This window comes from Botryllus schlosseri, chromosome 1, assembly GCF_051294905.1.
Source record: "Botryllus schlosseri isolate E-star chromosome 1, Bs_hap1, whole genome shotgun sequence".
In the NCBI taxonomy this organism is placed as follows: Eukaryota; Metazoa; Chordata; class Ascidiacea; order Stolidobranchia; family Styelidae; genus Botryllus; species Botryllus schlosseri.
In genome coordinates this window covers 4686105-4701957 of record NC_137236.1, presented here as the reverse complement: position 1 = coordinate 4701957, position 15853 = coordinate 4686105, and the positions used below count along the sequence as shown (strand labels likewise).

General features: G+C 39.1%; 2 protein-coding genes and 1 long non-coding RNA gene across 4 annotated transcripts in view; 2 read left to right on the top strand and 1 right to left on the bottom strand.

The window, feature by feature from the left end:
- The window catches only part of LOC145443231 (serine/threonine-protein kinase PLK1-like), a 430606-nt gene that overhangs the window by 11226 nt on the left and 403527 nt on the right, over positions 1-15853 (top strand). The gene's annotated exons all lie outside the window — the stretch shown is intronic.
- The window catches only part of LOC145436146 (serine/threonine-protein kinase PLK1-like), a 992061-nt gene that overhangs the window by 634755 nt on the left and 341453 nt on the right, over positions 1-15853 (top strand). The gene's annotated exons all lie outside the window — the stretch shown is intronic.
- LOC145450174 (uncharacterized) lies at positions 13529-15274 on the bottom strand. Its single transcript, XR_013918450.1, has 3 exons — positions 14082-15274; positions 13913-14018; positions 13529-13841 (listed from the first exon to the last, which is right to left on the bottom strand). It is a non-coding gene; the product is annotated as an uncharacterized LOC145450174 (long non-coding RNA).

Below are 15853 nucleotides of genomic sequence, written 5' to 3'. Positions count from 1 at the left end.
TCAAAAAGTGCCTTTGATATTTGATCCAAAAGCGAAAATTAATAACTTCTATCATAATTCCAGGTTCTTACGCACTCTAGTGGCCGAGCAATTTCACCAAACGAGTCGAAAATAGCTAATTTTGCCATATCTTGATAATCGCTTATGCTAGAACAGTGGTTCCCAACCGGGGAGGAATTCCCCCCTTGGGGGGAATTTTGCAATTTTTAGGGAGGAATTCTACTTAAGAATTGTAACGGATTTTCCAAATTGTTCATGTCATTCGAACTGTCATGTAGTCAACCAGTTATATCCGAACGTATGCTCCTCATGGCTGTTTTTTGCTTGCTGAAAGTATGCTCAAATGCTATTTGAAATCTCTTTTTCACATACAAATTCCCCCTTTTTTCAAACTAGTTCAGATGTGCTGCAGTTCGCAAGACAATTTTGTAGGCCAGAGACGGCCTCTCAATCAACTATATCCTAAGCGAGGAAATGTTGAGCCGAATCTATCATAACAAGGCCTCTAGTGAAAGTATTTACCTTATATTTTCAAGTCAACATTTTCAGACAGTGACAAAATATTCCAACGTCATCGATTCAAGTCAAAGAACAGCTACCCGATCAAAAAAAAGACATATTAAACTTGGTGCAATGTTGCCGAAACGTAATGGGTGTCCTAAATTTCAATGAGCTCCAGCAGGGAATCTGATCACGTGTATGTTATATATCAGGGCTGTAACTAAATCACGAGGCTCCGAGTCACAAGTCACTCTCACTTTCATAGTTTTGACTCGGGTCAAGTCGTGTCATTTTCAATTCATCATTGAGTCAAGTCTGAGTCCAAGTCACAGAGCAGAGGGTCGAGTCCAAGTCATGGTATTATGACTCGAATCCGAGTCCAAGTCACACCCCAGACAACACTGTTTGGTGATATTGAATGATTTGGATTTATGATATACTAATTTTCCTCACTTTGAGCAGTTTCTTGTCGCATTGTCAAGTATCAGGATCAATAGACGAAATTCCAATAGGGTGGTCGCTGTACTGTTCTTCTAAATTACAATGAAATCAGTGTTGGGATCAAGTCACTACCTTCGAGTCACGAGTCATCTCGAGTCATTGCACATTTTGACTCGAGTCAAGTCAAGTCAATCGATTTTCGAAAGTGACTCGAGTCAAGTCAAGTCACTCGATTTTTGGAGGTGACTCGAGTCAAGTCGAGTCAAGTCACAATTCAAGTCATGTTGCCTTTTTAAAGTATGAGGCATGATTACGTCATTACATTTTGCTAGCTGTCTGAAATACAGATTGATGATGTCATTGATTCTAAACCAATGAGCGAATATAGAGTCAAATATACACGCAAGAAGGCCCTGTATCGCTCGCATATACGTAGAACTGCTAAACTACGTAAGTAATTGCACAGCCTCAGTTTATAGTTACCAGCCAAAATAGAGAATAGCGAAACGAATTGATAAGATGAAATACATTACTATTTACTAATTGATATGATACAATTCAAGCCTACGCTAATAGTTGACGTTTTATTAACTATATTTGAATTCAATTTCAATAAAGTAAGAGGTTTGATTAAGGAAAGAACAGAGAACAGAAACAGACATTTTGCTATTAAACTACTTTACTGTACTAGTTTACGACAACGTAATCTGTAAGTTTCGTCCACTTCATTTGCGATCAATTTATTAGTGAGAGAACAATGGAGGTTCAGTAAAGCGCACGATCACTGAAAGATTGGTCGCTCTCACGGGTTACACCAGCATTTAGCGAACAGTCCGACCATATGCAAGATACAGGGATTTTTATCGACATCGATTACTTGGTGACTTGAAATTGACTCGTGAATTTTGCTCCGAGTCACGAGTCAATCCACATTTTTGATACGCCGAGTCAAGTCAAGTCAAGTCATTTTAGCAAAGTGACTCGAGTCAAGTCAAGTCATACGAAAAAAGTGACTCGAGTCAAGTCATGACTCGAGTCATCCCAACACTGAATGAAATGTCGGTCTTGGCCGTCTTATATCCTCGAGTCATATGGCTTGTTTCGAGGAATGCTCAATGACTCGAGTCCAAGTCGACTCAATACCCAAGTCAAGTTGAGTCGTTTCCGTATTTTGAAAAAATGACTCGAGTCTAGTCGAGTCGTCAGAAAATGTAGATTCGAGTCAGACTCGAGTCTGGTCAACCCTCCTATATACGAAAGTACCAATATTATTGGTCAAATGCATACGCAAACTTGAAAAAAATCGCGAGACCACCAAATCCATGCATACTGATTTTTCACAACACATAGTTTAGCGATTGGTGCATATGGTAAGCCGAAAACACAAATGGAAGTGTGGGGGTCTGTTGAGTCGAGGGTTCCAAAATTTGTTTGATTGCGAGCAAGACCATTGTTGTTGGAGATCTACAAAGTGTTGTTACAACACTGCTAGAAACAATCACTAGGTACCGCCCGTCTTATTCTCTCAGTCAACAGGTGTTTGCTCGGTAAAAATGACCTTTTTTAATCGTTGGGCAGATTTATCCTAAGGGGGGAATTTTGGCTTAAATTTCGGTCAAGGGAGGCACGAGATGAAAAAGGTTGGGAACCACTGTGCTAGAAAGTCATGACGAGATCTTTACACAACAACTTTCAAGGTGGATATGTACAATGGCAGCTCACTACCATGAAGCAAGCAGATAGCCTATAGAAGTGGTCTTTGTAAAAGTTTTTCCATTGCACGAATGCAGCCTTTGAATCTCCCTGTCATTGAAGCGGTACCGTCTGATCCCACGACAGCTAGGTTTTTGCAGAGTTCGGCGTCGGAAATAAACTCATATGTTTCTTTTGCCAAAACACGACCTTTTCCATTGGGAGGTGACAAGTGAGTGAGGTAATACTCACCTAGTTCTCCTACTAAAACAATATGTTCCTCCAGCTCTGTTTTCAAAGAGGATTTTCCAGTGGGTGCCTCAACCTGCACGTCAGGATCTGCTGTTATGTACCTATTCATGAACTCTTTAGTTGGGATATTACACTTCTAATATTTGACTCTTCCAAATCTTAGTTTGGGTCGCGAAAACCACTGCTTATAGGTTGTCAGCATTAATCATATGGCCCGAGTGCTTCAACGAATGTACAACGACAGATGCCTCTTTCACGTGTATTGATGGGATAAGTAATTTCAATAAAAATCCGTGTAACAAATGTGCACCACGTATGCTTATATAACATGATAGCGCGAGACTTGCAGTAAAATACGTTGAATATTCTAAAAAACCTCAGAGACCAGAAAAAGAATGTGGTATCCGCGACATGGCACAGCTATCATTGTACCAATGCGTCTCAACAAGGTTGAACAGTGTCCGTTATAATGTCAAAAATATTTCCATTTGCAGCCGATTACCCCTTTTTGTCAACTGGTTACTTGTAGGGGTGGGCACAATGATTCAAGATTCAATTTTAATGATTTGAGTTTAGTGGTGAGATATGATTAGATTTTTGCTGTGAAACCTAGGGATCCTCACCACTGAAAGTTAATTATAAGGGAATTATAGTTTCGTACTATTTTCCGTTGCGAAACACTTTAAACCGCGATTGGTCATATCGAAGCATAGGAAATATGAGGTACGAAGCAAAACATGCTAGTCGCTAGTGGAAGTGACATATCCGTGAAATCGTGAGCTGAACTTGGTATATCAGACGGAAGTTGAATGTACAGAGTGAACATTTCTGCCAAAATTCCGCACGCATAGTGCAAGCATGCATCATCCAGAATGGCTATTAATATGAATCTTGAGAGTATCCTTTCGAAAGAATGCTTTCCCACATATATCACATCCATGATTTTCAACGCCAGCATGGATATTCATATGTTGTTTGAGGTTACCATTCTGAGCGAATGCTTTACCACAAATATAGCATGTGATGTTTTTGACGGGAGCATGGATATTCATATGACGATTACGGCTATCCTTATGAGTAAATGCTTTCCCACATATATCGCATTTATGGTGTCTGATACCAGTATGCATATCCATATGACGCGACAGTTGGCTCTTCTGAATGAATGTTCTCCCACATATATCACATTCGTGATTTTTAACACCAGCATGAATATTGATATGTTGTTTGAGGTGGAATTTCCACAAAAATGTATTCCCACATATCTCACATTTATGATTTTTGTTACCGGCATGCATGTCCATATGACGCGTGCGGCTATCCTTACGAGTGAATGCTTTCCCACATATATGACATATATAATTTATGATGCCAGCATGCATATCTACATGGCGCTTGAGCTGACCTTTCTGAGTAAATGCTTTCCCACATATCTCACATTTCTGATCTTTGTTACCGGCATGCATATCCATGTGTCTCGAGAGGTTGCTCTTCTCTGTGAATTTTTTCCCACATATATCACATTTATGATTTTTGATACCGGCATGCATATCCATATGCGCCTTGAGGTGGCACTTCTGAAAGAATGCTTTCCCACATATATCACAGTTATGATTCTTGATGCCAGCATGTGAATAAGTGTGAGGCTTCCAGTAAACTTTTTGAGAGAACGGATTCTTGGCTATATCGCATGGATGATTATTCATCTTCATGTGGATGTGCTCATCACAAGTTCAGAACATGCATTCATTTATTACACAACCTGCTATGTGATTGAGCGTGTGACAAATCTAAACAAATTGCATCATTAAAATGTGAACATCACATTTGCAATACTTGCATATCGTAATTTAGTAGTCAGTTTTAGTTCTAGCTGCATATCAAGAAAATTGGCTACAGAACAAATATGAAAACACTGTAGTCGTTCGACATGAATCGTGATACTGGTGCACAATGTTTTCACAGCCACTTCTGGTTAACAGAAATCACTACTAACAGTGGCATATCTGCAGGCTGTTTCAGGGGTCAAAACTTCTTCCACTACCATTCTTTCAAAGGCATTTCCAATCTTATATAATAAATATTGGTGATTTACCTTGGAACTGATCTAGTTAGTCGTAAGTTAGTTTTTTGTGTATTATTGGATATTGACAGTTGTAAATTTAATTCTGGTTTTAAAATCTCGAAAATCAAGCGGTTTGCATATGTATGATTGCAACGTCGAGAATGATACGACTTAATCGAAAGCCAGGGGCAGTGCGTCTTTAACTGAGTTCGATTACGATGGTCTCCGACAGTCAAGCCTTGAAATTACTTACGTACGTATTCTGCCAAACTATCATTTTCTACTTCCACTTGAAATAGTTTTGACATGCCTGGCAATTTGCTGTTCTTACTTGCAATTGAATGGAAATTCTCATCGCCACCTCAACTTCTACTCGGATATCAAGTCTGACTACTTCGACCATCCCTGCTTAAAATGTATGATTTTGTTTCTGCCTGCATTGAACTAGTCAGGGTTGTAATGACTCGAGTCATGACTCGACTCGAGTCCAACTCGAGTCACGATTTTCTGATGACTCGACTTGACTCGAGTCATTTATTGAAAATACGGAAATGACTCGACTCGAGTCATTCTGTGTATTGACTCGACTTGGACTCGAGTCGTTGCGCATGACTCGAACCAAGTCATTGTCTCGAGACTTAGAAGACCGACATTTCATTGTAATTCCGAAGCCAACACACAATTGGGATTTCGTCTGTTGGTACTGATACTTGAAAATGCGCCAATAAACTGCTAAAAGTGAGGAAAATTGGTATATTATAAATCTGAACCATTCGATATCACCAAGCAGAGTTATAAAAAGTGGGTTTACCAAGACTTCAACTGGAAACTGAGCAGTCAAAACAATAACTTGGACTCGGACTCGAGTCATAATTCCATGACTCGGACTCAGCACTCAGTTTGCTGACTTGGACTCGGACTTGACTCGGTGATGAATTGAAATGACTCGACTTGACTCGAGTCAATACTATAAAAGTGAGATTGACTTGTGACTCGGAGCCTTGTGACTTGGTTAAAACCCTGGAACTAGTGTCAAGAAAACATGGCTGTTAGTTGAAAGTAGATTTGGTCAAGTCGTTGCATACTTTTCGCAGTTAATTAGATGTAAATATTTCCGCGTCTTGGCGCTGAGATGGGTCCTACAGATTTAGGCAAACCTATTCCATCAGAGTCCAGTATGGTAACGTAACTGAGCTCAGATACGCTGGCCTTGGTCCTGCGAAAAGTTATATTTGCATAGTAAGGAGCGGAAACCCTGCTCATTGCTCTGAATGTCAAACTGAAGAAATTCAAACTGCCATGGGTAGACCGTCCAATAAGAAAAAGTCGAAATACCTAGTTACTGACCATCGGTAGTTTTTAGCAGAGGTGGTCAATAACGAAGTACTTCTACTTTTTCGAAGTACTCAAGTAGTTGTCCTCTACTTCTGGTACTTACTCAAGTATATCTGATTTTCACTACTTCTACTTCGTAATATTTTGTGATCTACTTACTTACTTTTCGCTATTTTCAGTTTGTCAAGTAGAAGTAGTTCAATCTTCGAATCAGGAAGATAGCCTGAGGAATTTTGGGGCCGTTTTCACGGAGTATCAACATATAATTTTCATAAAAGTTTATAAAGCCCAGAATTTTCGTCGCGCCTCGCGCGCAGTGCTGGGTACGGAGTAGCCAGCATGATTTCACGAAAGTATCGGTGAATATAATTTAGGTAGAGGGTTGGCGTTGTTTCGTTCACACCACATTGTCGCCCTTCGTCCATATCAAATAATTCATCACAGTATATATGGCTCATCATAACGTTTGAAACTGATGTTTCGCAATCTAGCATTTACTTGTCATATCGTAATCTAGCATGTCCATGGCGTGTCCAAATCTGGAAAAGTGGACTCTGATATTTTTTTAGTTTCGGAACTATTTAGCATACTACCTTTGAAATTTTCTGGACTAAAAACATGAACATCATGTTCTGCTTTCAGAAGTAGTATTTTTATTTCACTTTCAATTCCCAGTATCATATACTTTGAGTTATAATTATTATCAGTTCTTTTGTCTGGATAACATACATGTTGAAGTATAAAAGCAAGTGTAGTAATGCCTTTAATTCATGGAAATAAAGCTACACAATATGGCATTTTTACGGTCCACTTTATTTTTTTACGTTTATTAATCGCGCAAAGTGTTTACACCGTATCCTATACAACTTTTCCGTATTGCTCTTCGACTAAACTACGGGCCTTGTAATATGGGGAATGGCGTCATACCATGCTATTTTCTAAAACGTGCTGTTCGAGAAAACATAGGATTAGCATCACATTTCCATATCTATATTATCATTTTCATCCCGTGATGTGGACGAATACTTATGCTATCGAAAATTGGATACCTGTGGGTATGCATCAATTTGAATCAAGCTCGTCACCTATCGCATAGCTCAATTTGCACTTTTTTATAATCCATGTGATCGTGAACGAATTAGGATCGTTTTCATAACTACTTACTTACTTGAGTACTTTTAAAGTCAGCAAATTCTACTTCTACATCAAGTAGTTTTAGGTTGCTTATGGAAGAAGTACTTCTACTCGTACTTGAGTAGATTTTTTTCGTCGCTACTTCTACTTCTACTTGAGTAGATTTCTTGACTACTTTGACCACCTCTGGTTTTTAGTAAATAGACATATCGATTTTTTGAGATGGACAAAGTCTAATATCAATTTTAAAGGGATTTCAAACTCACTTTGAACTTCATTACTTGCGATTATGGCTGGGTACAACGATAGGGATGATTCTTTTGAGTACTGTACTAAAATCTTTGCCAGTCTTTGGCACTACTAGGTAATTTATCAACCGAGATTATAGTTTCGATACATATCTACAGTGGGAGCTGCGAAACCTACATTGATCGATCGCGTCGTACGAAACGTGCAGTACAAAGCTACGCACGTTTGTGGAAATGACATATCTGTGAAGTCGTGAGTCACCTGCAGCTTTGTCACAAAGGGCAATGAAATAGGCATGGTCTGCAATATGCCATAATTATCTTGAACGTGACGTGGAACTGGAGGTGTATTCTTTGTGTTCGCAAAACGGATACATATTTTGAATTTTATCGTCATTCATACTGAAATGACAAAATAATGAGTGATACTCAAATACTGAACTTCGCCCAACGAGCTCAGGACTCGGAAGCGAATGTTCGAGTCAAATTTCAAGTCATGAAATGGCCTATTCTACTTTGCAAAGCGTTGTGATTAATGTCAATCCTTTATTTACTGGATTTCACTTTTTTTACGTTTTTTATATGGTTTTACCACCAGCATGCAGTAACATTACCGATAAAACGGATAATACCCTAAACTGGCATGATAATTATTGCTAGCGAAAATAGAGCACTTGAGTTATACCCAATACAGATTTATACATATACATCCACACATTATATCAAACAAATACTGGCTGATTAAATTTGATGATTTGATTCTGATTGGAAATCTAAATTTTTTTAAACAACTTCCCTCGTGACTTGAGCTGAAAAATAGTTACCTTTAATGACATTAGAGTAAAAATTTGGTGTCTAGTGCAGTGGCTCTAAACCTTTTGACCTTTTGGTCAGGCCAAACTTTATAACAAATGTCGTGGACCAATCAACCTTCAAATATCAAAATTAACCACAAATGACACAACGACCAATGTATGTAACTCAAAAGTAAATACTTGAAATTTCATATTATGCTACCTCTGATATTAGACCTGTTATATGTGGTTCTATTGAACGTTATGTAGGGCGAAGTGCGAATTGTTCTGTTAAAAAGTCTAAGTAGATTTTGATTATGACGTTTCGTTTAAAAGAAATTCGACATTTGCTGTCTGGTAGATTTCATAATACTGCATATTGCTAAATTGTAATTTTGATATTTACCAAAGTATGTTTGAAAAGTCTTCCTAGCCTTCACATATGACTGGTCTGATACGAGTTGTAGTCTACCGGTAGTTTTAAACAGTTTTGTGCAAAATCTGCAGCATTTTGACGTATGCTAAGTCAAAACTAGATCATGAACTCATTTTACGACATGGTGCAGAAAGATAGGCTACGCCCCAAATTTAAAAATCAATATAAAATTATGTAACTCATTTTTGTAATTGCCGTAATGCAGAAGCGTGCGACTTTCGACATTTAAAACTGGGCTATAGAACCCTAAACGCCAGGAAAGTTGCCACGGATAGGCGGTTGATAACCAAAGGTCCTGTCTACTTTCATGTCCACAACAACATGACCAACATCAATCTTGTTTCCCTATGATTCTACTCTAATTTATTAAACATGAAAGTTTTCTGGTTTTCCAATACTACTCTAAACCAATTATGACTACCATATCTTTCGACTAATTCGCGGGGAGCACTGATTGATGTTGGACAGATGATCATGTAGGTGTGGATAGGAAAGAACTTGAAGGCATTGATTCCATCCCAACACTGGCTACAAAGGATGACAGCAAATATGCTATAAGTACGAGAATATACAAACTGTCCGTCAGAACACAATATCAGGTTCTATCTAACATGATATTTTGAAGGTATCACTGGATATCCTTTCCAAAATTCATTGTACATGCCATTTATTTACATGATAAAGGCCGAGGTGGGTGTCTGACTGAAATATTGCTCCTAGTAGTTTCGCCATCCTCATATCTTTTCAGCATATCGCGAATTTGTGATGTATTTTATTAAATGATAAAGATGACAATGTCGGAATATGATTAACACCAAAAATAGGCAGGTTCAAGCAAAAGTACATCTGGGTGAGGCCTCCGTAAGCCATACGTCTGTTTGATAGGCGAGAGAAAGAGAGAGAGGGAGAGTCTTTATTTTATCCAACCAAAATACATAACAAACGGCAGTGATGGTGGTACAGAAAATATGCATGCACAGTATTCGGTATTAGATAGGAATGATCGATAAGACCGTCAAGATCATCTAGTCTGATCACACCAGCATCAAACAGGTACACTTGACTCAGAACAGTCTGGCTGTAAATAAGGTTACAGTAGTTAAAAAATAAAAATAGAAGAAAAATTAAACGATGGTAGCAAATGATCAATGAAGCAATGTCTGGGCGAGGTAGGGTAGCAGTGTTAGTGTAACGACAAGAGGTGATCAAGTTGGGCTTTTTTGAATCTATTATAAGGCAATTCACGGATACGTGGTGGTAATGCATTCCATATGATTGGTCCCGAGTAGTCGATAGATCTCTTAGTTAGGTTGCTATTGGGTGGGGGAAAGTATATATTTCCTTTAGACGAGGATCTCGTGTAGTGGGAGTGGACATTTTTGGCAGGTATGAAAAAGTCATCAAACACAGGAGGCAAACTATTGGAAAAATATTTGTGAATGACTTTTGATACTTCGAAGCGATATAGTTTGTCAACTTGCAAAATTCGGTGCTTACGGTAGTAAGGCGATAGTTTGGTACGTAAAGGTACAGATGAGATCAGCCGTATCGCACGGTTTTGCAGGGTTGTGCATGCATTTCCCCATACTACGATTCCATATTGCAGGTGAGAGCGGAAAAGGGAGAAATAGATGGTTCGTAGTACTGATCTGGAAACCAAACATTCCAGACTGGTCATTATTCCCACACACCGAGCTAGTTTTGATATTGTACATTCAATATGCTGCTCCAGGATATTTTGGCGCCGAGATATTTTTCTGAGTCACATAGGGAGATTTGTTTATGATTGATGTCCATTGTCCACAGTGAAACTATGATTGGCGAGCTTCTGAAATCAGGATCACTTGAATTTTATAGAAAGCTCCAGACTTGTAGATTGCAGGAATTACAATTCTAGTTAGTTGACGGTCAACTGATTACGGATTTTACTGAAGAAAGTCTAGTTCTAATCGAGAGTCAGTAATTCTAGTTCCACGTTAAGTGGCGTATTTTCAAAATCCAGTGCTCAGGTAATTTGTACATGTCTGGAAAGCACTATTATCCCAATGTATAATCCACCACATACTAAATCATCTGAATGAGCCTGACTACAGTACTGACTGACAACTTCCCACAACATCTGTGCTACAGTCCAAAGCTTAGCTAATAATGCCACAACTGAACAATGGAGCGAGCAAGAAGCAAGACGCGGTTGTAAAGCTTCCGAAAGCGCCGTTTTTCTAATTGACTGGCCGGCACAGACACACCTCCATCACACCCATTCACGAAGCGCAAATGGGAAATTGTCAATCAATAGTAGTCAGGCTGATCTTGATAGCTTGTTGTGGTTCGTTTTGCATTGTGATACAGTGTTTTTCAGTCGTGTACCAAGACAATCTGATACTGTGCCTGTTATTCCACTGCATCACAAGAATGTAATCTAGTCAGCTTTTATGTACGGTACACTGCATTAACTCTAGATTGATTCAACAGTCTATTGAATATGCTATATGGGATCAAAAATTGGGATTATTGTTCCTGATGGGCTGATGTTATCAAAGTTCTGGCTGGGCATGAATTAAAAATACCATATCTTGAATATCTTAATTCTAGTCTGGTACAGTGTTCCATGCTTTTGCCTCTGATTAGTGATGTCAACCTTATATCGCTATGACTAGCACGTTGACACGACTGCTGTTTCGTTATTTATTTGTGTTTCTTCTATTGCGGTAACATGAGCGCACTGTGTCACTCTATACACTGTTATGTTTCAGATGATTAATATGGTCTTTACAGGTAATATCATCATCTTCATTCATATTGGTTTATTTGTGATAAGTAATAAATTGCCATCTGTCTGTTTACTGGCTTTTCAAAATTCGCAACTAGAACTACTCACTTTTGAAATGCCGCAACTAGAGCTGGAATAAGAACTGCCTAAAACAGAAATCAGTTTACCGTCAACTAACCAGAATGGTAGTTTGTACAAGTGTGGCACATTCTGTAGATTTAAAATGATCACCATTATAAAATAACAGCGACTTATGGTTTATGCTGGCCTGATGTACTTTTGATGCAATCAGCCGATTCCGCGTGATGTTTTCCAGCAGTGATATCTTAAGACCTTTGGAATACAATGCACGGTACAATCTGATTTTGTATTTTGAGAGACAGTTTGTCATGTTATCGTACCAGTACGCTGCCATATTTTGCTTGTTTATTTTGTAATTTGTGTGGGTAGGCCTATGGCAAAATGTTGATATTTGGTCCTGCTATCAGTTGTCGGCATAGCGTTGGGTTCAAGTCAAAAGTCATTTCGAGTCACTGCTATTTTACACTCAATTTGTGTTGGCCATTAAGAAAATTCTCAGTAATAAGTCACGAGTTAAGTCACAAAAATGACAATTTCACTGACAGTCTTCAAGAGCTTCTTGGAGGTACAGAACTTCAATATACAATTAAATAGTATATTCATATTGAAATACACCAACCAAAACTCTGTCAACAAAAGGAGTTCGTGTATCACCTAAAAATAGTACATTGAACGCTCTCTCATTCGAAATTTCATGCTGGTGACGTCCTATTTTGTGATACGATTGTTGATATACAATGTTCTTTCCAATTCTCTACTAGTTGCTGACGATTACCCCTGACGAGTGTCAGCCGAAAATATTCGGGTTCATTTCAATATGAATATACTATTTAAAGGGGCACTGCGCTCAAAAAATGATGTGGTCTCAAATTGAAGGGCAAAACGAAAAAAAAAATTTGGCCGCAGCCGTTTTCTTCAAAACGCCACCGTAATGGAGCTGCAATTTATTGAAATTTCCAGAAACGCACCCGGCTGCAGCTGTCGCGGCTCCGGGTAATTTCTTAACCCGTTACATGGCACGATGACTTCATTGTCGCACTTGCCCGACGCGATTAGGCAGTCACGCAGAGGACGAACTTAAGATAGTTGTCAGTCGATGTTATGAAGGAATCATGTCTTGCACACCAAGGCGGCGCTCAACGTGCGGTGTTAAATCAGGAGGATTTGTGTCTGGAGCTTGTCATGACTCTATAGTCCTGGATTTAAACGGCAATTTCCTGCATTCTTCACCTTTTCTCGCATGCTTTTATATAAATGCCTACACTTTATAAATTGGGAGCATTATACTCTCCGTCATATGTATGCTGCTATTCGTGCTGCAATGTACTTTGATATTTTCCAATTGCAGACAATATCGCTTGGTGTCTTATCGACACATAGGCTACTGGAATGGATTATTTGATGGCGACGTTTTGGGTAGCAAAAACAGAATGCCCTTGCCAGCCTGCATTGTGACTGCTACAAAGCAAAAGTACCCGAGTGATGATGGACTGTATGTCGGCTTCAAATGGCCGATAGAAAACGAACTGTGATTGATAACACTGCGGCTCTCAAGTCGAAATCTGTTCAGTTGCTGTTTGCATTCTATATTCCACCAATGGCTGCTGTGCCTGATACATCACTACTTTGCTTACTCGGTATTTCAGCACAATTTTTAATAAATAATAATAGAAACATCTGAGGACTATATAGGCAGGGTATTACAACGGGGCAGTCAGGCAGTGGAAGAATGAAATTGTGCTAGTAAGCTACGCAGCACTGCACATGCCATACAACTCGAAGATGTACGATAGAAATGTATTGTATCTCAGTCACGTTCTAGAACGACGTTTTGAAAGTAATTCCTCGCAAGGGGAATAACTGGTGTGCAGATGTGATGAGTCATCTGCTCCAAATCCCGGATCAAACTTTTGTTTTCTATCAAAGATTTCAATGCTTTGAAACTAGGAGATCCACATTGCGACCATCTAGTTCTTAGGCTCTTATCCCCAGTCAAAGTGCCATAGCTGCAGGAATATGTCTCCCCGTCAACTGTCCACTCATGTTCGCCGGTGATGTGATGCAGAAGAGATATCCATCTTCTTTTTAGCACCTGCAATTGCATATTGTTATATAAAAAGTTCCTAATATGTGATGTCAGACATAGTTGATATGTAGACTTACACTGCTGACAGCACCACCACAAGTGATTAGTGATGCTTCTTGTCCATAGTAGCAAGTCTTCCATACCTTTCTTCTTACCCAAGAGACACCAACTTTTTTTTCAGTCCTGAGAAATGGTTAGTAAGGCAAAAAAAGATTCAAATAATAACATCCAAGGCACGCTCCATACCAACTTTTTCCATTGCAACACTGCTGGAGCACTCTGTTTTTTGGACTAATTGGACGTGGACAATTTTCTCAGTCTTCTCCATAAATGAATAAACCATATATTTTGCAGAAAACCCAGGTGAGTCCGATGAAACGGCACAACTTCTCGATGTCATTGCAGCTTGCAATAATGGCAATGTATATTCTATATACTATTACGAAGACTCTGGGTAGAGCAAGACAATAGCGTAGACTAGTGCTTTTCAACCATTTTGAGCTCCATTTGCACTTTTTTTGAAAAACAATTTAATTCGCACCAGCCAGCTGGAATTTATTACACAAAAAGAAAATGAAAAGCTTACCACTTTTGTATTTGTAGAGCTTCCTGTAGTTACAGAGCGTCATTATTTCACATTCAGCGTATCATATTGTTGATTAATCAAATACTAAAATCACTGCAGTAGAAAAATCACAGATATCGCACTTCTGCTGTTCTCAAGGTCTTCGTTGCTTTTTCTGGGGGTATCGTGCAGTGATTTCTTTCGAAGCTTAAAGGGCGAACCCATGAACAATATTCACTCGCAACAATATCACTTTTCCACTAAATCGACTTGTTATGTCAACGCTATATGAATGTGTGTGCCGAAATTCCAATACTTTGCATTCAAATCAACACTGGCATCGCCCACTATCACTTACAAGGTAGGGTTATCATATTTTTGATTCGGGAAAGGGGGACACTTATTCAAAGTTTTCAGAAATAGAATAGTGGATAAGTAGAATCCGGAAAAAAATGGTAAATTTTTCAGACTCCGTGGTCGGTCGACTAAAAAAAGGCCAACTTTCCAGTTCAACTCCGGAAATACAGTTTTTCTTTCACACTTAACATTGGTTGACTATTTGGTTGAAATTCTTTTCATTCGCACAAGTACAAACCCTCACACAGGTTGAAAAGCACTTTATGCTGTAGTCGTTTTTCGGGATAACAGTAATTTCTTATCCACAAGACGAATACCAACAGTCAGGGTTCCCCATGAACATGACAAAATTCATGACATTCAAAACTGGTGTAGGGTTCGGGTACTGTAGGAAAATTCATCATGCCTAACCGAAATCCAACGGTACGCAAACCTAACCTTAACCCACAATTCCGCGGCTGACCCTAAAACACATGTATTCATTATATTGTAATCATATTAATCCCCAAGCCATAATTTTACGATACCGTCATCTTATGATTCTCCAACCTGAATGCGAAACCAATTATGACCGATCTGAATTTTAAAATGTTCAGAGGGCACACTGATTGGTGATGGTAATGTTTTATACATACGGCAACATAAGAATAGGACATGATCTATTCCTGCCCTCAAGAAATAGAATCCACTAGGCCCAATTAAGAGAAAAATCTCGTGACTGAACATCGTCAGTGGAACGCCGTATCTACACCATCTTGGCGTGTAAGACATATTTCCTTCATAACATCGGCTGACAAGTGACAACTATCTAAAGTTCGTCCTCTGCGTGACTGCCTAGTGCCTAATCGCGTCGAGCAAGTGCGACGATGAAGTCATCATGCGATGTAACGGGTTAAGAAATTACCCGGAGCCGCGACAGCTGCAGCCGGGTGCGTTTCTGGAAATTTCAATAAATTGCAGCTCCATTACGGTGGCGTTCTGAAGAAAACGGCTGCGGCCAAAATTTTTTTTTCGTTTTGCCCTTCAATTTGAGACCACATCATTTTTTGGGCGCAGTGCCCCTTTAATTGACAGTCTTCATATATTCATCGGTATA